At 60.4% G+C, this 23,656-nt stretch overlaps 1 protein-coding gene across 8 annotated transcripts in view; it reads left to right on the forward strand.

Moving 5' to 3' along the window:
- Positions 1–3,218: 3,218 nt before the first annotated feature.
- Adcy7 (adenylate cyclase 7) overlaps positions 3,219–23,656 on the forward strand; it is a 52,076-nt gene continuing 31,638 nt past the window's right edge. The window contains exons 1-2 of one of the 8 annotated variants that reach the window (XM_078032279.1): positions 3,669–3,731; positions 16,650–16,951. The gene's annotated coding sequence lies outside the window, so the exon portion shown is untranslated. Of the gene's footprint in view, positions 3,382–3,447; positions 3,467–3,611; positions 3,732–16,649; positions 16,952–21,379; positions 21,655–23,041; positions 23,141–23,656 lie in introns of those variants that run through there. The other 7 variants (XR_013430868.1, XM_078032274.1, XM_040280020.2 and 4 more) reach the window with 7 other exon arrangements.

A 23,656-nucleotide genomic window follows, 5' to 3' on the forward strand; every position in this document is an offset into this window, starting at 1 on the left:
TGAATGACACCATTTTGTTATCAAAAGTCTTTTGTCTGCCTGCTGTTAGCTCTTTCATTGTTTTGAACTCTTTGGGGTTAGAGGCTTTCCTTGGATTTCTGGTTGCCTTTATTAAGAACCAGGGCAAGGGCTGGGGATGTGGCTCAAGCGGTAGCGCGCTCGCCTGGCATGCGTGCGGCCCGGGTTCGATCCTCAGCACCACATACCAACAAAGATGTTGTGTCCGCCCAGAACTAAAAAATAAACATTAAAAAAAATTCTCTCTCTCTCTCCTCTCTCTCTCCTCTCTCACTCTCTCTTTAAAAAAAAAAAAAAAAAAAAAAAAAGAACCAGGGCAAGCTTTGTGAGGCAATGTGGCCCTTCATAGGGGTGAGCAGGCTGTGGGGGTCCCCAGATTCTCTGTCTAGCCTGGGGGGCTTGGCTGCCAACATCCTGGGAGAAGGACTGCATTGGAGATGGGGTCTCAGCTTTCCATATAGAACTAGCTTTTCAGTGTCCCTGTTCTCAGTTGGGTAGCCCTGCCTGAAGCTAGGCTTGGTTTTCCTCCATTCAGAGATTCTTTACCTTTTCCCCGAGAAAACCTCTCCAGCCTTTGCCAGGCGTGGGAGACACTGGTGCCCCTGCCTTTTAGATGTCCCCCCTGTCGTTCCAGCTCCTCCCTACCCCCACTCCCCCCGCCGCCTGCCAGCCTCCTAGTTCTGAGGATTTGGAGCTGGCCCAGGACAACTGGGTTGGATTCTTGTCCCAGCCACCAGCGTGGGCAGGACTGTTGGCTGAGGCACTGAGTCAGTAGCCCCAAAACACCTGCCTCCCCCTTCCAGAGCCCTCGAATTTTTTTGAAAAAAAAAAAAAATCCTCTTACTGCCATCTGACTGGTTTGGGGAGGCAGCAAGAATAGATCAGGGCTCAGTCTGCCATCTTCCTGGCCGGTTTTCCAACTAAGTATGGATCAGCCAGAGAGAAGAGTGGGACCGAGCATCTCCCAACCTTAGAATCAGCGTCTCGGGGAGTGGCACAAAGGAGGGGTGGGCGGAAATGGCCACTTCTTCTCTGGACCGTTTGCTTTTCTACGGTGAAGTACAGAATCCCCTTTCTGGGTAACAACGTGAGCCGCGTTGCCTGCGCTCAGGTCCCCATGAGCCTCGATAATCACGAGGTGACCCCTTCCTCCTCAGAGGTGGGCAGCAAGGGCCACTTGGCTGGGAAGGCCATCCCTAGGCCCCCAAGTGACAAGAGGCAGAGTGGAAGGATCTGACAGGACACCGGGCTGTGTGCCCTCGTGCTGACAACCTGGTGGTGATCTCCGTTGCCTGGTAAAGGGTAGGGTTGAGTTGACTGAAATGAGTGGTTTCAGCTCCCACTGTGACGGGGTGATGGGCGAGTGGCTTAAAACCCTCTCCCCGCACTGTGAGGCCAGGTCCCCAAACTGCTGCAAGCCCCAGACACTGACCTGAGCACCCAGAGGTCTCTCTTCAAGCAAATGTGTCCAGGAGTTCTTCGACATGGCTGATGATTAGAGTCAGGATGTGGCCGTCGGGAGAGGCCCCCACCTGGGCAGAGCCAGCCCGCTCTAACCTGGAGCCCTTCAGCCAGGACTCCAACGTTCTCCTCCACTCCAAATTCACCAAAATATTTTCTTGGTTTTGTTTTCAAACACAAACATCTTTAACTTTTTTTTTTTCCCCTTCTTTTTAAAGCCTGGGTATGAGGTGGTATCAGACAGTTTTTCCTCAGATGGTGGCCGACTCTCAACAGAAACCATCCCGTGTTGGTCCTTCCGGTTTGAAGTACCATCCTTATCTGCACTCACCTGGTTTTTGAAATAATGCAGATTCCCTGGGAGCAGACTCTGGCAGTAGGATCCCAGCCCTGCTGGGAGACGGAGCTTCAGAGCCTGGCTCCCCCATCTCTGACCGCAGGCCCCGAAGTGGCAGAAGGCTTGCTCTCCCATCCCACAGCTACTGAATCAGAAGTGGGGCCAGGCAGTGGGTCTCCATCAAACGTCTGGGAGACTGCTGGTGGCCGGTTTGAGCTGCTGATGGAGGACTGAATGTGGCACCAGGCGACTGTCACTGGGGAGTCCCAGCAGAGGCAGGAGGGGGATGTCTGACAGCCGACCGGGGGCTACCTCACTTTCTCCAGCTCTTTTTAACTAACTGCTGTCAGAGGAGTTGGTCATGGGTTTGTGGGAAGATGACACAGAGGGCAGGGACGGAAGCCACAGCACGGCTCCTGGACAAGGAGCACCTTGGGCTCTGCTTGGAAAGCCCAAGGGCAAAGGCACTTGCTGTTCTGGAGGCCTGGGGCCAAACAGGTGGGTTCCCTGCTGCGTGGGTGCTGTTGGGGAGGGCTGTGGCGCAGGATGGGCTGGTCAGAAGCTGCCCCTGGTGAGGGTCACCATCTGCCTACTGCCAGGGCCCCCTCCTGGGAGGCCTAGCTGCTCAGGAGAGTTCTTGGGAATGCTCTGGTGACCTGGGCAGGGCTGTCGGTGGTGGGGTTGACAGTGGAGCGGCTTGAGCCCAGACAGCCAATGTCTTACCTTGCCTGGCGCTCAGAGGAGGCCAGAGGAGGTGCCGCGGGGGAGCTGGGAGGATCTGCTAAGGACGCGGTGTGAGCCTCAGGTAGGACACCTGGAGTGGGGGCTAGGTCTTCACTTTCCTGCACTCCACCATCCGATTCCTCAGCGTGGTTCCAAAGTGAGTGTCGCTGGGCTGGGTTCCAGGCCGGCTGTGGGTGACTGTGATAACTCAGGGTGTTTGGCCTTAGGGTGTTTGCCTGGTCACAGTGTCCCACCAGAGAGTTCCAGGTAGTCCAGGCTTCCTTCAACCTGTGTGTCACAAGATGGCCTGGTACTGGTTAAACTCCTGAGCAGCTGGGCCTCCGTTTCCAAGGAATGCCCTGGGAACCCACCGCAGTGAGGACCTCACTCAGGTGTCTGGACAAGGTGGCGGGAGGGGCCTGGGGAGTCTCCAGTTAAACACACTCCTTAGGCTGATTCTCCCTCCTTTCGCCTGCAGCCCTCCCAGCCTGACTCAGAGGTGCTCTCCCAGCCTGGGTGCCTCTGCCTTGGAGGAAACCCAACAGATTTTTTTTTTCTTTTCTGCCAACTCTGGGCCCCACCCTGGGTTATAGGGCTGGGTTATAGGGGTCACTATGAGGTCGCACGCCACTTTCTTAGGCAGCCTTTGTCCTCCTGGTGTCTGCGAAGGCCAGGTCTATAAAGCCGGTGCTCACCAGGGCGGCCAGTGGGCGGCTCCCACCCTGGACCCTCCCGGGAGGTCGGGGCCTGAGTCAGAGTTTGGGCCACAGCTTCCTCACCTTGGCCCGAGCGCACCCGCTGGAGCGCCTTCCCGAACGCGGCCCTCCCTGGAGGGCGGCCAGGTCTGGAGCGAGGGCTGGGAAGCGATTGCTCCTGGGGACCGGGCAGGGGACGGGGCGGGGGCGCCCGGAGCTCGCGAGCCAGAGCGTGAGTTACTCGGAGGCGCAGTCCTGCGGGCCGGCTCGGGTGGGCGGCGGCGCCGAGCGGGATGGCGGTGCGCCCCCCACCTTTCCGGGGACGCGGAGCGGGGCGCGGCGGGAGGGCGCCCGGCCACCCCGGGCTGCGTCGCCTGGGCAGGGCGGCCAGCGGGGGGCGCCTGCGGCCTCTCCGCCCCCGCCCGGAGCGCAGGGCCCGCCCGCGGCCACTCGGGCGGCCACTCGGGCGGAGGCGGCGGCGCGGAGCCGGGCTGCAGGTGAGCGCGGGCGCGGGGCGAGGTGGCCGCGGGCGGGGGCTCCGGCCAGGCCCGGTGGGAGCGGGCGGGACCCGGGGACGCCCGGGTCGCGGGTGGGAGGAGGCCCGCGGGCGCGGGCGGGCCCCTCCTGGGTGTCCTTCCCCAGTCTTGGGGTGCGGGACTGAGCGGGATGCCCGGCCACGGAGGCTTGGAGCTCTCAGGTGGGTCAGGGCTTCTCTGTCACCCCCTCCCTCTCAGACACTGCCCGGGAGGCTTCCCAGACGGTCCCCAGCGGCAGGGACTGGGGACGCTCCACCTTAGGATGACAAGACAGAGACCTGAGGGACAGCGGAGACTGCGCTCAGACCATCCCTCAGACAGGATGGCACCGAGGGGCCTGGAGACAGGGGCTAGGATGCAAGAGCTGCTGTAGGATGTGGGCGGGTGGCCCACGGGGGACGAGCTTGTCCACCTTGGACCTTGGCTTAGCTGGGGGTGTGGGGTGGGACCCCAGGTCTATGAGAAGGTCCCGCAGGAGTGGCAGGCAGATCTTGGGAAGAGCCACGGGCAGCATCACCTTGGTGAACTGGGTCCCCATATGTAGCCTCTAGCCCTAAAAGGTGTGCGGCCACCCTCAGGCAGTACGACCATGCGCCTGGACATTTGAGAGTGGGCGCCCCTGGGCCTGTCATGGAGGACCTGAGCCTGGGACCTGCTTGCAAATTTTGCACATCCTTTGATCACAAGTTAGGAAGGGGGTGGGGGTGAGAGCACTTTCCCAGCAGGGTGAGATCCTGGGTTCAGTCCCCAGTACTGGAGAGAGGAAAAATGTCGGGACTGGAAGCCCTGTTTATGGGGGGAAACCGGTCTCATAGCAAGTTAGTGCTTGGTGCAGTTTGAGCCGAGTACCCACGAGTGAGCCCAACTCAGACCTGAAGGCTGAGTCCCAGATGGGCCTGTTAATTACCCCCCAAGGGGAGATGGCATTGCTTCTGCCTGACCACCCCTCCCTTCTTCCTGTTCCTACCCATGACCTGGTGGCAGTTCCGACCTTTGCTTCCGATCCCCACCTTTTGGATCCTCTTCCTCTGCAGCTGAGCGGACAGAACTGATGATGCTTATGTCGGGCCCTGGCTGAATGCAGCTGGGGGTCTTAAGTGGGCTGCCTGCACCAGGTGGGGCCTGCCCTCTGAAGGCCACTGGCCTATGGGGAAGACAGAGTGGGTGACCTTGACCACCCACAGCCTGCAGGCCAATGTGTCTACTGTGAACCAGAGGAGAACAGGGAGGGGTCTGTTCAGGGGTATCTTTGGGGGGGGGTTGTTGACAGATCATCTTCTTACTTATTCGTGCTTTTTGTATTTTCACCACATCAACAATAAGGAAGAAAAGCCATTATTCCTCTTGTGTTTGTTTTAGTAAGTTCTCAAAAGCACTCCTGAGTGGCTACTTGGACTTGGGTTTGCAGGTGAGGTCTGGGGGCTGCCTCGAGCTTCCGGTGGAGTCCCAAGGTTGTGAGGTGTTTCCTTACAAATTAGCGAGAAACCTAACAGAAGGGCCTGGGACTCGGCAGCCCCGGTCGGTCAGTTGCAGAGTTTCTCATTGCAGGGTCGCCTCCTCTCCTCCGCTGTGTGCCTGTTGAGATCTGTGGCTCGTGACAGCTGGAGAGCTTTTTGATGGACACGGCCTGGAGACTGGCTAGATGGGGAGTGAGCGACGGCAGGCCCTCTCCTGGGGGGCACCAGGCCAGGGGCAGTGGCACTGGGGTCATTGACAGCTCCAGGCCCCAAGATTTGGGAGCCAGTGTTGCCCAGCCTGGAATTGTGGGGTGGAGCTCTGGTCCCCAGGGGACTGGATGATTTCACCTCCCTGTGGCCTGGGCTGGGGTCAGGGACCTGCCGATCTTGCTGAGGAGGCTGAGTCTGCAGGATCCACCTGCAGGCCCCTCTCCGCTTCCCAGGTGCGGCGGACTGTGTGTGACCCCCATCCTCTCGCCCCTCCCTCCAGCGCAGCCCTTTCTAGTGCCGTGGCGGACCTGGGTGGGCCCTGCAGCCTGGGTGCTCTGTGGTGAGGGGCAGGACCTGGGACTCTTAGGGCTCCAGGACTTCAAGCTCCGTCTCCAGGGCGTTTACCACCCTCTGCCTTTCGGACATTTGGACCCGGACTGTGACTTTAAGAGAGAAACAGGGCGGCTCTGCCCTACCCTCTCTGTCCCCCTGTTTGCTAGAGGCAGGTGGCTCCTCCGCACCTGAGCACACTATTTGGAAATGGTTAAATGGGGCCCACGGGGTCGAGGCGTGGCATCCAGCCAGGGCCAGGTGCAGGGAGCCAGCAGCGGGAGGCCCTGTCATTGTGAGCGGGAGGGAGGGCCCTCCTTCAGCAGTGACCACCTGTTGCATGAGGAGGCTTCCACGTGAGCAGAAGGGGCCCCTGTTTCCAGTTATGAACACAAAGGCTGCTCTCTGCCAGCTCCGGGGCCTGGGGAGGAGAGCGCAGGCTGGGGAGGGAGTCCCCAGGCTCCACACTTCCTAGCTGTGTGACATCGGGCAAGCGCTTCCACCTCTTTGCAAAATGGGAATGAGGACGTGGATCTCAAAGGCCTAGGATCAGTTCCAGATGAAAGGAGGCCAAAAGGACATGGCGGTGAGATGCAGAAGGTGAACTGCAGCTGGAGAAGACTCTAGAGAGCTCCTGTGGACACGGACGTTGATGAGCCTGGATGTGGACCACAAAGCACTGACGTCAGTGCTCTCATCACTGTTCATGTGGATCCACGTTCTTAGGAAATACGTGCAAACACATTTAGGGGTAAATGGACACAGCCTAAGTCCTCTATGCTCAAATGCTAAAAAGAAGCCCGTAAGTAGCCATAAAATAAAGAAAAGGAGGCAAAATAACACAAAGAGACAAATCTGGGTAGAATTCAGGAGCGTTCTTTGTACTTAACTTTTCTGAAGTTTTTAAAATATTTCAAATTCAGGGCTGGGCTGGTGGCTCAGTGGTAGAGCGCTGGCCTAGCACATGTGAGGCCCTGGGTTGGATTCTCCCCACCACATAAAACAAATGAATAAAGTAAAGGTCCATCAACTGCTAAACCCGGGCTGGTATCTAGCTCAGTTGGTAGAGTGCTGGCTTCCCTGGGTCCAATTCCCAGCACCACAAAAAGAAAAAGAAAAAGAAAAAACCTACTATGTGTATAATATTTCAAGTTCAAAGTTGTGATCCCAGCAACTCAAGAGGCCGAGACAGTAGGATCCTAAGTTCTAACCTCAGAACAGGACTTAACAACAATTCATGTCACTTAGAATGGTGCTCAGCCCTCTGTGAATGTCACCTTGTTATTGCTGCTTTGTTACCATTAGCCTCGGCAGTTTGACTTGTCTCATTGTCACAACAAACCAGAGGCAGGTTTAGGTTTTCCCCCTTACAGATCACACTACTGAAATCCAGAGAGGTTAAGTGGTTTGCTCAGGGCCACACAGCACTAATAGAAGTTCAGGCACTAACAGAAGGACTGCAGAAGTACAGTGTATTTTGGATGAATAGCCAACATTTGAAAACCACAAGATTTTGCATAAAAACCCAGATTTGTAGTTTCCTTTGCCAAACTCAGAAGGCCAGCACCTCCAGCCGTGCGGCTGCGTGGCAGTTGCTGGCTCATGCTCAGCGACCTCTCCTCCTCACACAGGACCTAGGACTTAGTTTGCTCCGGTCCTTACCTGGCCAGTGGCCTGACTGATCAGTGTCCCCTGTTGGCCTCCAGGGGTTCTGGGTTTGCCGTCGTGGGGAAGGGACCCCAGGTTCTTCTCTCCCCCGCCTGCTCCTCCATCCAGCCGTGCTCCGTGGCCATGTGAGCACGCAGGGCGTGGGTGTGGGGCTGGGGTGCCGTGGGGATTGGGGTGCTGCGGGGGCTGGGCCGCGGAGCTTGAGGCTACAGTCTGCCATGTCCCGTTGTGTTCCTGGTCCTCGCATCCTGCCTGCAGCCCTGTGTGCCTGGCTCTGAAGAGGGGTACAGGGTGGATCCCCGTGAGGAGGGTACAGGAGGGGCTCCCAGAGGGCTCCCGCGGTGGCTTTTGCCCTGGTCTGCTGGTGAGCCTCGGGTCCCGAGCCTCTTCCCTGAGCCCCGGGGTCTTTCCCTAAGGACTGGGCATCCTGGGCCTCCCTGGAGGGTGGCAGGGCCCTCTCTGCATGTGGGGCTGGGCTCTGACCAGCGGCTCCCACCAGCCCCAGTGAGCAAAGGCTGGACGTGGGCACCCCTGTGCCTGGGGTGGGCAGCGGCTGGGTGGCCTTGTCTGGGTGCCCTTGCAGATGTGCCCTACGGTCCCCATCTCACAGAGGCATGTCAGTGCAGGTGGCAGGAGGAGTGCAGTTTGGTGACAGGTGGGGACACTGGAGTTCAGAGGCCACGTGACCCTCACAGCTCTCCCAGCCAGGCAGCCTGGTGCTGGGGCGGAAGCCGAGCTCTGCCCCTGGCCACGGCTCTGAGCGCCCCTGTTGGGAGGAGGAGAATCAGCTTGCTTCTTATTTCTAAATGACTTTAGTATGAATTACAGAAAGAATTCACATTTGGTTCTTGAAAAATCAGAAAATACAGCAGGGGGGGAATCTTGGCTGTTTGAAATAACCCGTTTCATATTGACGTAGGTCCCTGCAAATGACTTTTTTTTTCTCAAACAAATGATAAGAAAAAAAAGTGTTGAGCCTCACAACCCGCCTTGTAGTCCTCTGGGGAGGGTCTTGTGTGTCCCAGGCTTTGTGGGGGTTGGGCCGGAGAAACAAGGTTCTCAGACAGACTTCAGGTCAGCTCAGCGCTCCACCCGGGAGGAGCGCCAGATGACTTCCTCTGTCCCCTGTTGCTGGACATGTAGGTTGTTTCCAGTATCTGTGCAGCGAGCCTGATGCACGCGGCAGCCGGTAACTGCGGTCTCCATCCACTGGGGATTCTTAGGGTGAATAAAAGCAGGTCCATTTCCCCACCGTGGCGCCCGCAGACTGGATGCAGGTCTGCGGTAGGCCGTGTCTGGCGGCCTGTCTGTCCCAGTCGCTGAGCTTCCAGCTCCTGGGTGAGCTCTGCTGTGGTCAGAGGGTGAGCTGGGGAGGGGCTCCCAGGAGACAGCGCCACCAGGAGAGGCAGACGATGCCGCCCAGGCAGCTGCTCGCGCCTCTGAGCCCCTGTGGGTGAGGTGGGAGGCCCTGGGGAGGGGAAGGTGGCTGGCAGGTGACCCGGAGGCTTCCGGGAGGCAGTGGGCAGGGCCTGTGTCTGTGTGTCTGTCTCTGACTGCTTCCAGGAGGCAGTGGGCAGGGCCTGTGTCTGTGTGTCTGTCTCTGACTCTGTCTCTCCCGACTGTCCCCCTCCCCCGGCCGGGGGCAGGGCTGGCGGGTTCTGTGCTGCTGGCTTGGAGTCCCCGGGTGAGTCACTGCCCTCTCAGGACCACACATCCCTCCCTCATCGGTAGAAAGGGGCCCAAAATGACCTCTTCCCTGTATGCCACTCGGATGAGACAGCAGATGGGAGAGCTCTGCGCTGGCAGGGTGTCCACATTTCCTGATGGGAAAGTAGACCTACAGAGAGGGAGGGGGAGCGTGCTGACCCCCAGACTCCCCCGGCCGCAGGGTCTCCAGCTCCTGACTCTGGCCAGCCTGGAGGCATCTCTGCGTCCCCCTCCAGTATCACTGCATCTGTGAAAACTGGCCCTACGTGGTGAAGAGATAAGGACGCTTAAAAAAACACAAAACTTGTGACCATCAGAAAACTGTTAGAACTGATAAACGAATACAGTAAGGTTGCCTGACACACAATCAGCACACAACATTCAGTAGCATTTCAGTACACTAAAAATAAAATATCCCAAAGAGAAAAATGTAAAGACCCTGTTTATAATAGCGTCGAAACCAATAGAAGTCAGGGGGAGGGAGGCTGAGGCAGGAGGATCACGAGTTCAAAGCCAGCCTCAGCAATTTAGCAAGGCCCCAAGCAACTCAGCAAGACCCTGTCTCTAAATAAAATACAAAATAAGGCTGGGGATGGGGCTCAGTGGTTGAGCATCGCTGGGTTCAATTCCTGGTACCATTAAAAAAAAAAAAAAGAAAAGCATCACAGCACAGCCCACAACGTATATTTCCAAATTTTTAATGTTCTCACCACAAAAACATGGTAAACATCTGAAGTGAGGGATATGTTAATTAGCTTGACTTAATCATTCCACATTGTACAGAGAGAATTTTGTATTCCATAAACACAATTTACAATAAAAATGTAACATTGCATCCAAAGATCAGCAATAGTTTATAAGATCATAATGAGTCAGGGTTCCAATTGTTTCATAAATCTCAAAAAATGTACTTTTTTAGTTTTTTTTTTTTTTTTTTAAATAAAATCAGGATCCAAATCCTAATGCACCTAATGAGGTGGTTCTCCATTCTGTCGTCCGTGGAGTTGGGACTCGTCTGTCCCCTGTCTCCGTGGAGGTTTGGTGGAAGCAGGTGCCTTTCTGCAGTAGAGCTTCCTGTCTGCATGGCCCTGCCCCCTGCATCCTGTAATGGGTTGTAGGCACAGGCTCCGTCTACCTTGGAGATGGCATTGCACACTTCTGGGAGGTGGGCTTGTCTTGTGGAAGCTCCTTGTGTAGTCCGCCACTGATATTTGATGGCTTTAACATAATTTATTTTTTGGGGGGGGGCTCCAGTTTTTGCCTGGCCTAGGAGGGATGCCGAGTTTGGTGCTGGCTGGGGGACTCCTGAACTCGGTGCATTCTTTCCCCTTATTCCTGCTCTTTCTTCCTTTAGTTGCTTTTCCCCCTGTGATCTTGTAACTGGTTGGTGTAGTTTTATTAGAGAAAAATTTAACAACAGATAAGCAAAGAGTGATGTGAGCGGGGCACACCTGTAATCTCAGTGGCTCAGGAGGCGGAGGCAGGAGGATGGAGAGTTCAGAGCCAGCCTCAGCAACGGTGAGGCTCTAAGGAATTCAGTGAGACCCCATTTCTAATCTCTAAATAAAATACAAAACAGGGATGTGGCTCAGTGGTCGAGGGCTCTTGAGTTCAATCCTTGGTACCAAAAAAAAAAAAAAAAGATGGAATTTAAACAAAAACCCTTCTAAATTCTATCATTTAGTAATAATTCCCAAGATTTGGAATATGTTTTTTTGGGGGGAGGGGCGGACACGGGCCTGTGCCTGGCCCCGGGCTGCACCCGTAGCCCTATGTGCTGGGCCTGAGCCACTTTCTTCCCTTGGCAGCATCTGTCCCCCTTTCCCAGGACCTTCCTGGAGGACGCCATCTTCCTCCTGCTCTTCTGAGGGTCACACGGGGCTGGGTGCAGGGAAGGACAGGCGTCTGCCCAGCTGCAAAGTTTTCCAAAGGACACGGGCCTCCTGGTTGGCAGGGCCTCGCTCTCACATCTGTTCTTTGCGGATTCTCTGTTACTCAACCCGCCGTGACCCCAGCTGCCCTGGCCCTTCACAGTCCTGTCCCCCACGCCTGGCAGACCCCGGGGCGGTGGGGCCAGCCCCACTCCCCCAGGCCGCACCACCCACAGGGTGTGGGCTGCATCCTCCTTCTCCTGCTGGGCTGGAGCCAGGCCGTGGCCATTCAGAGTCCTACCTGGAGGGAGGGCTTCGGGGAGCTCATTCTGATGGCAAAGGTGCAGGGTCCCTGCTCATCCCGAGCCCTCAGTGGGAAGGGACAGACGAGGCCAGAGGTCCCAGAGGACGTGGGCGGATGCCCTGGAATGCCACCCAACCCCCGGGGGCAAAATCCATCTGAAAGGACACTGAGTGACGGGACCACAAGGCTGCGCCTGTCCCAGAGAGGTGTCCCAGTGTGGCGGAGCCTGCTCTGTCCTCGGGAGCTCTGGCTCCTGGCCGCACAGCGGGCTCCGGGTTCTTGATGCAGAGCTGGGTACCGGGGCAATCTGGCAGGAAGGTCCCCAGGGCTTCCTGCGCTCCGGGTGCTGGGCAGCTGTCCTCGCCCTCGGTGAGCGGGCCAGGGGGGCACGGGCTGCGTGAGAGAGCGGGATGAGACGGGTTTCTTCGAGGGGAAGAGCCAAACCCCCCTCCGGCCCAAGGCAGGGGTGAAAGGGGCCCTGGTGGCTGCTGTCATGGAGGTCTTGGGGAGCTGGTGTGAGTGACCTGGGGCCCCCCGTCTCTCTGCTGCACTTGAAGGTGTCCACTGTCCGCTGCTGCGTGACATTCCGCAGTCATCCACAGCCTCTGTGGGTCAGCCACGGGGCTCGGCTGGGTGGCCGTGGCTGGGGTCCCTGCTGAGGTGGTCTGTGGGCAGGGTGTCAGTCCAGCTGTTGGCATCTGAAGGCCTGGGGCTTCCCGGGGCTCGGTCTTGGGGGGCAGAGGCCTGGGCTCCTGCAGCAGCGCTCTGCCACAGGCCTGCTGGGCGGCCTCCTGCCCTGGCCCTGGCTTCCTCTAGAGGGGACCAGCTAAGACTAAGGTGCCGCCGTGACGCCTTTCAGGACCCCAGAAGCCACCCGTGTGACGGGTCACAGGTAACGTGGGGACTAAGGCAGGAGGCTGACCACCAAGAGGGGCCCGGGGCTCCCGGCTTCCGTCCTAGCAGCCCGGTGAAAGGCCAGTGGCTTCTGCGTGGAGTTCCGACAAGACGGGGCCTCAGTGGCCCTCCCTGAGTCCCACCCCTGTCCCTCGGGTGCCCTGGTCAGGAGCCCACCCTGGAGGGCTGAGAGCCACTTCCTGTGGGAATAGGAGCTGCTGACAGGAGTCAAATGGCCACGACAGAAAGGGTGGCCATGAATGTCCTCCCCAGGGGGGCCAAGGGGGCTCTGTGGCACTGTGACCCGGTGATGGTGACGATAGGACCTGGGGGGACGCTTCCTGGAAGAGGTGACATTCCTGCCTGACTTGGCAGGGTGGATGGCCTTGACCCTTTCAGGAGGTAGAAAGGCCCGAGAAAGGCCCAAGGAGAGTCGGGCGGCTGGACAGTGGGCCACAGTGGGACACAGGGTGGCAAGACGAGTCGGGCTGGGTCTGGGGGCCTGAGGGGCCAGGACCTGACGCAGGAGGCATGGGCCAGCCGTGGGGACAGGTGGGAAGGGGAGCCCGAGTCTAGAGCACAGTTTTGGCGGCCTCCCTGGCCTGCTGGTGCTAACTGAGCACTTCTCTGTCCCCCGTGTCTTCTCACTTGGCCCCTGGGCCCCCATGGAGCTGGACTGTGAGGTTGTGACTTCACAGATGGGCTCCCGGGGTCCTGTGCCTTCGCTGAGGCCATCCACTGCGACTCCCACTCCAGGCTGCTCTTCATTGCCCCTGGGCCAGGGGCTGGGGTGGTGGCCAGTGGCCAGCCTGACTGCTCAGACCCCTGCCAGGGCTCTGCTGGGGTGTGGGGAGCCTGCTCCCCGCCTGGTGGCGGGAGAGAGGTGACCGGTGGGGACCCTTGTTTCCCTCCCATGCCCCTGTCCTGCAGAAGCGTGCCCAGAGTTTGCAAGGCGCTGGGGGGCGATGGGCTTCCTCCCGCGGGGGAGGGGCTGGACATCTGGGTTTGTCGAAGGCGCCAAGCTGTTTGCTCAGCGCTCAGCCTCGTTTGTCCCTTGGCCGACTGACAGCTCTGTCCGCCTTGTTTTGCTGCAGTTTTATTCCTCCTGCCCACTATTTCGCGGCCTGGTCTTGGGCCCCCCCAGACCTCCCCCTGGCGGCTGAGGCCTCTCTCCTGTGTGTCGGACCCCATCACTTGCCTTTAGGGTGTCTCCCTGCCTTCTCTGTGCCGTGCCTTGGTGAGACCCTCCCCCAGGCTGGAACTTGCATGACAGGGTTTGTGCCCAAGTCACTTCTGTGTCCCTAGCACCAGGAACAGGGCAGGGGGCGAGGAGAGGGCTGGCCCATGCTGCAGGCCCTGGCCCCTTGAGCACACAGGACCTGATGCTTCCTGATGCTCTAAGGGCCGGAGGCCCCCCTTCTTGGGGGAGCTGGAGGAGAGCAGGGAGGCTGCTCTGTAGGCCTGGGGTCACGGCCTGTCAGGGCTTGGTGATCTTGTTGGGGGCACTTAGTCCCCAAGGAAGCCTTTCCTTTCTCCCGGGAGGGTCAGCCATGAGAGTCTGAGAGCTCAGGCTGTGGAGTGGATGGGGTGAGACTGAGTCCCGACTGGGCTTCTGTCTGTGCGCTTTGGCAGGTGGCCTCTCTGAGCCTCGGTTTCCTCTTCTGTGCAGGAGGGATGGTAGCAGGCCCGCCCTCGTGGGGTTGATGAGGGATTATGTGGGCCCAGTGTGTGAAGTCTTGGCGTCCGCTGCTGACCACAGGGGCCCTGGCCTCTGCACACAGGAGGACCTCATGGTGGACACAAGGTGTGATCTTTCAGGTGCGATCGGGGTCACTTGCTCCCCACCTGGCCATTCCCTGGACTTTGCCTGCCTTGGAGAGGGACAGCTCACCCCTGCTGACCCCCAGCCTCCCTGCTCGCTGCTGTCCCTGGACAGGTTCCACACATCCTGTCCCCCGCAAGCCTCTGGGCCCGGCTCACCCCGGCTTTGGCTCTGCACCTGGCTCTGGCCAGACTCAGTCAGGCCCGTGTTCCCGCAGCCTACAGCGAGCGCCACATCCTCCAAAGTAAACAAAGGGACCAGGGATCAGTCAATGCTGTTAAAGTGTGATTTACACACAGTCAAGAGTGCACACTGAGCGGCCGGAGCGGTCACTTTTCCTTCTCACACACCCACGTTCCCAGCACCAGCTTGAGACTGAGAACATCGTCAGCCCCCAGAAGGTCCCCTGTGTCCCTTCCCAGTCAGCATCCTCCAGGGGTGAACCTGTCCCGCTCTGTCACGTAGATGAGGTGGACTTTTCTGAAGTCTCACGTGAGTGGAAACAGGTAGGAATGAGCGGGTCCTCTGGCTCTGCTCGCTGCGGTGCCGCTCGCCCATGGCGTGGGGGGACCACCTGCTCCTATCTGTGGCTGAGTGTGGTATACACCTGTGAAACGTGTTTCTCCGTTCCCCGTTGCAGGGCATTTGGATTGTTTCCAGTTTACTGTTAGGACGGAGCTGAACCTTGGGAGGCAGGTCTTTTGTGGGCACATGTACCCACTTCTTTCGGGTAAATGTCTGAGCTGGATTGCTGAGTCACTAGGGAAGCCTGTGGTTAGCCGAGTCCACACTGCAGGAGGATTTTCCAGTGTGGAGGCACCGTTCTGCATTCTTACCAGGGTACGCGGGATTTGGAGTTGCTCCACATTCTTGTCAACACTTGGTATTTTCCTTTTAATTTTAGTCATTCTAGTGGTGTAATGCACCCTTAGGCAGGGTCCCCCTGCCCTGGTCCTGGGAATCAAACTCAGGGACACTCTACCACCGAGCTACATCATTCCCAGCTCTTTTTATTTCATTTTTAAAGATTTTGAGACAGGATCTTGCTAAGTTGCTGAGGCTGGCCTTTAATTTGCAATCCTCCTGCTTCAGCCTCCCAAATCATTGCCCAGCATGGTGTCTCCTCCTCCTCCTCCTCTTCCTCCTCCACCTCCTCCTCCTTCACCTCCTCCACCTCCTCCTCTTCCTCCTTCTTCTTCTTTTTTAAATATTTTTTTAGTTGTAGATGGACACGATAACGTTATTTTATTTGTTTATTTTTTTATATGTTGCCAGGGATCAAACCCAGGGCCTCCCACATGCTAGGCAAGCGCTCTACCACTGAGCCATGATCCCAGCCCTCTTTTTCTTTTTTTAAAATATATATATTTTTTTAGTTGTAGATGGACACAATATCTTTTATTTATTTACTTTCATGTGGTGTGAGGATTGAAACCAGTGCCTCACACATGCTAGGCAAGCGCTCTACCACTGAGCCACGACCCCAGCTCTCAATCTTCTTCTTGATTTGTGGGTGATCTTTATATATTCTGGAGAGGAATCTTTGGTCAGACATATCCGCTGTGAATCCCTTCTCGGGTCCAGGGCTGATCTTTCCCCTCTAGTGATGTCCATTCCTTTTCTGTTTTGGAATGCCCAGGCCTGGGAGATGGGTGTTAAAAGGAGGGAGAGCAATGGCCAGGCTCCTTGTGAGGTCCTTCACCCCCTCCTTTGGCTTTTGGAATAGCCCAGAGCGAATCCGATGCTTGTCTCCCCCCAAGGTGACAGATACTTAGGTCACTTGCTAGTTCCCAGCACAGGGTCTGGCATAGAAGAGCCTTGCTGTGTGCAGTCCCACTCTGTGTCCAACTAGCGCTGGGCGTCGGGGACAGAGGTGCTGGTGGTATAGCCACCTTCTGGGGGACAGAGCAACAGAGACGCTGTGGTGGGACAGGCAGGGGCGGGAGGCCCAGGAGTGTCTGACACCCGAGGTGGGATGTGGGGAGACCCAGGCGCATCTCAGCAGGGGTCCCTGAGGACCAGCCGGAGCCCCCCAGCCCCAGCCCCCCAGCCCCTCTGTCTCGGAGGTCCCTGCTCTCTGGTCCTTCCTGGTGTCTCACCACTGGGCTCCCCATGACCCAGCGGGGAAGCGGAAGCCCAGCAGGATGGAAGGGGAGCTGGGCTGATCCCTGGCCTCATGGTGCCCGTCTGCGGGGCTCTCCGGGGCTCCACTGTTGGCAATGGAAACTCCAAGGCTGCGCTCGGCCTTCCCGGCCCTGGACGCTGCAGCCAGGCGATGTGGAGTGGGGGGCAGCAGGCTGTCCTGGAAGACTGGGACCTCTCAGGCCATCTCCTGAGCACCCCACTGCACTGTGGGTGGGAAACTGAGCCCAGGAAGTGGAGGGCGTGAGAGGCACGGCCAGGCGCAGGCCCCACTGTCTGCCTGGGGCCGAGGAGGGCCAGCCCTGCCTAGAGCCGGCGTCCTGGGGCTCCTGACGGAGGTCTTGGTCCTTTTTGTCCCTGTGGTGCCGGGGATCCACCGGGCCGCGCTCACCAGGCGGGCGCCTACCCCGGCCGCAGCTCCAGCCTCTTGGTTTTTTGTTTTATTATTTTTTTTTTTTTTCAAAATTGTTCCAGCTTCGAGCTTCAAATTTCCGTGAAGTCACTGGAGCCTGGCCTGGGCTGGCAGCTGCCCCGCTCCCGTCCGTCCGTCGAGGGCCCGGCTGGCCAGGCGGGGAGAGGGGCCCACACACCCCGCAGCGGGGCGCACAGCAGCCTTCCTGGGGCGCCGCCAGAGCAGGAAGTGGCGGTCGCTGTGACTCACTCCCGTTAGGTAGCAGCCGGTGGAGGGCCTCCGCATGGTGACCCGGGAGCCCTCTGAGGACGTCCCTGCAGGCACAGAGCCTGGCCTGCCCGCCGAGGGGCACCCGGAGAACCAGGTAAAGCTGGGCGCGGGTGTGGGGACCGCGTGCCGTCTCAGGGGACGGGCGGGACAGGCCTGTGCCCTGGCGGGTGGCAGGAATTGAGCCCAGTGGGCCTGGCTGGGATGGCTGGCGGGGAGGGGGCTGGCCGGTGGCTCCTGGTCAACAGAGGACGGGAGATGACGGCCATCAGGCTCTGGCCGCGGTGCTGCGCCTTGGCCCCGGCCTCCTCCTCGGTGCTGGGAACCTCGGTGCCCAGACGTTTGTTTTCAGGATGGAGATTCCACGTTTTCGAGCACATTTCACTCTTTTCAAAGAAAGTAAAAACCTGGCAAAGGATCCGACTCAATAAAACAAAACCGAAAAACCCTCGGCGAGCGGAGGCGGGGGTGTAGCTTGCGAGCCCTGGGGGACCGGGTTCCCTCTCCAACTCTGCAAATAAGAGAAGGAAACAGCTTTTAAACCCCGAGCGTGGCACACACCCAAGTCGGAGGCGCTGCAGCTGCCTCGGGAAAGGGAACGGCCCTCCTCTGTCCCTCCCAGCCCAGGCCCCGGAACTAAGGTAGACCGTCAGGAGGGCGTCCGCCTTCCAGACCTCTCCATGCACTCATCAAAGCACACGTGTGTGGACACAGGGGGAGCGGGTACCTCTCTCCTGTCGTCCACTGGGCTTCAGGGTCAGCACAGCTGGGCTAGGGTCTGCTCCCTGGCCAACCCTGGGGGCAGTGAAGAGCCTGAGGTGGGGAGGGTCCCTGCTCCAGGGCCTGCACTGGAGGCCATAGTGGGCTTGGAAGGGCTGTCACCCAGCTCTCAGACAGCGGTGGGCAGGCGGACGGTGCTGGGGCGGGGTCTTGCTGTGTGTGGACGGCACACTGAAAGCTTCAGGGCTTGCATTGGTGCTTGTTAGGGGAAAAGGTCGAGAAGAGGACACGGGTCGGTGACACGGTGAAAGCGCTCTTGTCTTGGACAAGCCAAAGGGGCACTGAATGGCGAGCCCGCGGGCTGGAGAGGAGGCGCGGGCGCCTGAGCCTCTCGCTCTGCTGGGGGGGTGTCCTCCCGTCTCCGAGAACCTGGGCATTCTGGAGTTTTGTGTGGGAACGGGGGTGGGTGTGGACAGGTGCGACGGGGCAGGAGTGATGGACCAAAGGAGGACCAAGGTCCACTGCGGTGTCGCGTGGGGGGCGGGCACCACCCTCTGCCATCTGTAGCTATTAGTCTGGCCCATTCCCCGCCTCTTGCCTGTGTGGTGGGTACCGGTCACCCCGCCCCAGGTGACGGAGGTGGACGCAGAGACCCGGGGTACCGTCCTCTCTCGGATCACCCCGTGAGCTGGTCTCTGAAAACCTCCCCGTATTTGAGGTCTGGAGTGGGGTTGGGATACCACCCCTCACCTTTGGCGAAGCTGGGACGGGGGCCCTGGTGGGTGCGGAGGAGTCAGTGGCGGGGTGGTCTCCCGGCCAGGTGAGAAGTCAGCTTCCTCTAAGACAGTCCCCTGTGGCTGGCCCAGCGTCACTTCAGGGCCTCTCAGGTGGCTGGTCCAACAGAGGGCCCTCATGCCCCCGCTGGGCACTGCCTTCCTGGACCTGAGGTCAGGTCCCACACATCAGGGAGCGGGATGATCCGGACACGGGGGCGGTCTGTCCCTGCTGTTCCACCACTGCCCAGGTCATCCCGAGGGGCTGGTGGCCTGACCCTGTGCTGCCTGCCTCCCCCACATTCCCGCAGGAAGAGGAGGTGGGGCCCCTTCGCACTGAGGTGGTGGCCACCTGCCCTCTCCTCTTGCCCAGGCAGAGGGCTGTCCGTAACCTGGCTTGAGAACGTTCCAGGCCTCCCGGGGAGCAGGCAGAGGGTCAGAGCCGCGGAGCCGAGAGCTGGGTCAGTCTGGACAGTGAGTGGGGCGGTGCGTGACCACCAGCCGGAGAGCCAGCGTCTCGTGGAGGTCACCAGTCCGGCCCCCACCTCCCGAGACAGCCCGATGGCACCCTGGTCTGATTCCAGTGCCACTCTGCCCGCGGCGTGTGACGGAGCTTGTCTGGCATCTGTGACGTGGGGCTGCTGGTGGTCCCCAAGGCCTCCGAGGGCCGAGGGATTCAATGGGGTTCATGAACTGCCCTGGTGGCACCTAGTGGAAGAGCTGTCATTGTCATGGGGCTGTCCTCTGCCTTGGCTGGAGCCTGGGAGGCTCTGGGGGACCTGGGAGGTGGGGGGGGCAGGACTCCCCGGGAGCCTGCGTTTCTTGGGTCCATCGCTGTGTCTCTCTGTGCCTCAGTTGATCTGTAAAACGGGGCTGATGCGGCGTCCAGCTGGGTTCATGGAGCGTCAGATGCAGGAAAGACGCTTCCCGTCCCTGAGAGGCCGCAGCCCCCGGAGCCTGGGTGTGGGGAGTTCCGCCCGCCTCCTCCGCCCAGGGCCCTGGCTCCACTAAGGAGGGTGGCACAGCCCCCTGGCTAGCCACAGGCATCTGGCCCGACCTGCCACTGCCTCCGGCTGTCACCTCCTTGACCTGGCCCACCTCCCTCTCAGCTCTGCCCCTGTCCCTTGTCACCCACTCTGGGCCAGTCCCTCCTCAACTTGCTCCTCAGCCCACCTGGCTGTCCCCTGGCCTCGTACCTTGGAATGTGACCCCTTTCGGGGGTGCTTGAGCCCAGGGAGAAGCTCAAGTGACACCCCACGCCCGCAGCCGCCCCTGGCCGTTACTGTGCCTGGGTGCTGGGCGGACCCTCCTGTCCGCTCCTTCCCTGTGCCTCTGTCCCTCTGTCCCCTCTGCCATGCTGATGGTCGGAAGGGACTCCCCCGAGGGAAAGGGGCCCAGGGACGTCCTCAGCTCTCAGCTGCGCTTCCCCTGAGGCCCACCTCCGCCCCTGGGCCATGGGAGCCTGGGGGTGATTTCAGGGGAGGAGTGGCCACAGTCCTTGGACTGGGTTTGGGGACCCTGAGGTCCCTGGTGGGACTCTTGTGGGTGGTGTCACTGCTTGGCTCCAAGGGCCCAGAGCCCCCATGGTCACGGGGACCCACAGTGACCTGCTTGGCATCTTTTTGTTTTTCGGGGTCCAGGCCTCTCCGGCCCCTGCTCTGGTTCTGTGCTGCCCCAGGTCTGGCCAGTCTGCCCTGCGGTGGGCTCTGGGGCTCAGCCTGGGCCTCAGTGGTGCTGACTGGCTGCGGAGGAGAGCAGACAGGAAAGGGGGGACCAGGCGCTCCTCAGGGCCAGCCCAGGGTGAGTTCTGGCTGGAGCCGAGCTGGGGGCGCTGGGCCCTTGGCTCCTGCCCGTTCCCCGGGTCTCTCTCAGGAGGAGGTGAACTTGGGGCTGGTCACCTGGGCTCCTCCTGTCCTGCTCCGTCCCCCGGAGCCACTGCCCCTCCTTCGGGCCTCAGTGTCCACCTCTGCAGTGGGCAGGCTGGTCCTGCATCCTGGGAATCGCCTGACAGTGTGGGCGGGGCTGGAGCTCTGCCTGCTGCTGGCCCGGCCCTGCCGCCTCCCACACCTGTCTCCCAGGGCCCCCGGCGGAGGAGCCTTTGAAGTCACGGAGGCTGCTCTAATAGGGGCCTGGGCATGGGAAGTGGCCTCCTTTGAAACACCCAGACTCCCTGGAGCCACCCCTCTGTCCCTGAGGAGGGGGTGCGGTGGTGCCAGGCAGGGCCTGGGCCAGTCCCTGAGGGAAGAGAAGTGGAAGGGAGACCCCTGGGACTTGAAATGTGGACGTGGTGCCCATTTCCCAGGCCGCCAATCCCTTGTGTCTGGAGCCGGCTGACATAATGCCGTGTGTTGGCACTCGCTGCATACCCTCCTCTGTGAAGCCCTTGAGAGCTAGGAACCATTACCCGTGCATTCTTTTGGTGAGAAAACTCAGGACCAGAGAGGTTAATGAACATGTATAGAGCCACACAGCTCCTCCCAGGTGGATCCTGTGTTCCCACTAGACTCTGCGGACCCCGGCTTCACCCCTGCCCACCTGGGCATTTGCCTTTCCTCACTCAGCTCATCTGTGGTGTGCCTCCTGCCCCCAGCGTGAGCGGCACAGGGGCCTATCTGTCTTATTGTGGCTTCAGCTGCTCCCCTGCGCCCCGTGAGCCCTTGGTGGGTGGGTCTGGAGCCCTAGGCCGACCCCCTGTGGCAGGTGGGCCCCTTCCCCGGTGCGGTGTTTCTGGATTTATGAGGAGGTTTACAGCCAGGAGGCGATTTCACTGCCAGAACAGGGCGTGGCGGGAGGCAGGGCTCCTCTCCATCACTGGGGAGAGCTCGGGTCCTCAGAGGCTAGTGACCTGCCAGAGCTCAGGCAGACGGGATGGGGCCCGGGTTGGAGCCTGGCCCTGAGCCGTGTGTGGCTGCGGCTCTGATGGTCCACCTGGTGCTGTGGGAGGCTGGGAGCTGGGCGTGGGTGCTGCACCAGCCGAGGCCAGACTGGGGAGGGGCCGGCCGCCTTCCTGGAGGAGGTGGCCGGGGGCTGGTTGTGACAGGCGGCAGGAGCCCTCCCAGCCGTGGAGGTGGGAGGCGGCAGGAGGAGGCCGAAGGGTGGGGCGTATTTGGGGAAGCGAGATCAGTGGATCACACACCCACCCAGGAGGCCGGGAAGCGCTGGAGTTCTGTGGCCAGGGCTGAGCGGGCACGGGTGGTTGTTCCCGGGGCTCTGGACAGCTGTGGGAGCCCTGGGGGCCGCCTCGGGGAGGCCCGTGGCCTGAGGCTCCACCAGTGCCCTGCCTGCAGGCCTGGAGGCCAGCCTGGAGGTGAGAGCCTGCAGGGAAGGGGAGGAGCAGGGCTTGGGCCCCCTGTGGTGGGGCTGCAGTCCCGGAAGCCGGGGCTGTGGTTTGGTGGGGAGGCGGGTGGGGCTCCTTCCCCTGCACAAGGCTCTTCCGCCCTCAGCCTGGCCTCCCCGCAGCCCCTGTCCCCCGCATGGCCCTGTCTTGGGGGAGGTCGCAGGAAGCCCCGGCAAGTGGGCTGGAAGCTGGGGCAGGAGGTGGCTTCAGGTCTGCCATGGGGACGGGGAGCCCGGCCGGGCAGTGACGTCTCGGTGGCCTCGGGTGGGCCGCGTGCTGGGTGGCGGGCGCCTCTGCCACCCACGGGCTGGCCTCTGCCGAGAGGGAAGGGCCTTAGAGGGGCCCAAGGAGCCAGCCTGGACAGGGTGAGGAGCTGCCCAGGTCACACGGCTTGGGGCAGAGCGGGGACAGGACCTCGGGTCTCCTGGTGTTCAGCCCCGGGCTCTGTCCCCTGCCCCGACCTGCATGGGGCCCACGGGGAAACTGAGGCAGGTGGCCATCTCCCTGCGTGGCCCGGCCAGTCAGGAAATGTAGGCAGGAGCGGTTAACTGGTGGGCATTCAGAGTCCTTTTCCAGCCTGCTGTCCCCAGGGGCAGGTCACTTCCCACCTGAAGACTGCCTGAGGGGCCTGAGGGGGAGGCCTGAGAGGGAGGCCTGGGAGGGAGGCCTGAGAGGGAGGCCGAGCCCACTGGCACTGGAGAGACCTGGAGTGCTTCCCAGGCCCTCTTCTCCAGTACCCCCTGGCCCTCACCCAGGGAGGCCACCGTCAGGACTGGTCCCCTGGCCCACAAGTAGGGGCATGGGCCTGTCCCCCTCCCCACCACGCAGCCTTCTGGTACAACCCAGGGTCAGGTGGAGGTGGGGTAATGGGGCCCCAGCCTGAGGGAGCTCCCCAGCCTGTCAGAAAGGGAGAGGGTAGTGGCCAAGTCACCACGGGAGGTCCAAGTGAGCCTGTCCCTAAAGGAAGTCCACTGATATTCATGGCCAGACATGAGTCCCGCCAACAGGGCGTCGCTAGGACTGATTCAGGGGGTTTCCTGCAGGACTTGTCAGAGCCTTCGATTTGCTAATATGTGCAGGGGGTTCCCCCACCCCCAGGGCTGGGGGGGTCAACCCAAGGGCACTGTGCCAAGGGCCACATCCTCTACCCTTGATTACTTTTTTATTTTGAGACAGGGTCTCCCGCAGTTGCTGAGCAAGGCTGGCCTCAAACTTGTAACCCTGCTGCTGGGATCCCAGGTGCGCACCCCTGCGCTGGCTGCACGGGGACCTTTAAATGGGACAGAGGAAGGAGTGCGCGCAGCACTTCCTGTGATTGGGGACTGCGTGGGGGGGTGTGCTCAGTGGCGTCACTTTCCCTGCGGTGGGGCAGAGGGTGGCACAGGACACCGAGCCTGGACTTGGAGCAGGGCAGGCCTGAGCTCCTGTCCCAGCAGGAGGGAACTGTAGCTGGCAGGTCTGGACCAGCGGGTTAGGATCCGGGTTAGGATCCGAGTTAGGATCCGGGGAGTTGGGGGGAGAGCCCTGGGAGAGGAGGCCTGGCTCCGCCCACCGCCCAGCGCCCACTCGGGAAGGTGAAGAGGGGCCAGGCGGGTGGCAGGGGTGCTGCTGTCCAGTCTCCCCCTGCAGGGCGCGCCCCGAGGGTGGCCTGAAGCTTGGGGAAGGCTCTGTGTCCCCTGGGATGCCACCGGGGAGCTCCCCTGGCTGGGGCCAGCGTCCTCACCTCCCCCTCCCTGGGTGGGCTCCAGGGATGGTCCCTGGCCCAGCCAGTGTCACCAACCGGTGGGGCCACTCATGGCACCAAGTGCCATCCCGAGATGGTGACCCCTGCTCTCTCCACCCAGAGGTCCCCAGGGCAGAGGGGGAGCCGGGCCTGTCCCACCCCTGCAGTGCCACAGGCTCAGGCAGGCTGCAGGTGACGGGGGGAAGGGCTGCTCTGGGCCACTCACCTGCCACCTCACAACAGGGGCCA

Source organism: Ictidomys tridecemlineatus, chromosome 15 (assembly GCF_052094955.1).
Source record: "Ictidomys tridecemlineatus isolate mIctTri1 chromosome 15, mIctTri1.hap1, whole genome shotgun sequence".
Classification (NCBI taxonomy): domain Eukaryota; kingdom Metazoa; phylum Chordata; class Mammalia; order Rodentia; family Sciuridae; genus Ictidomys; species Ictidomys tridecemlineatus.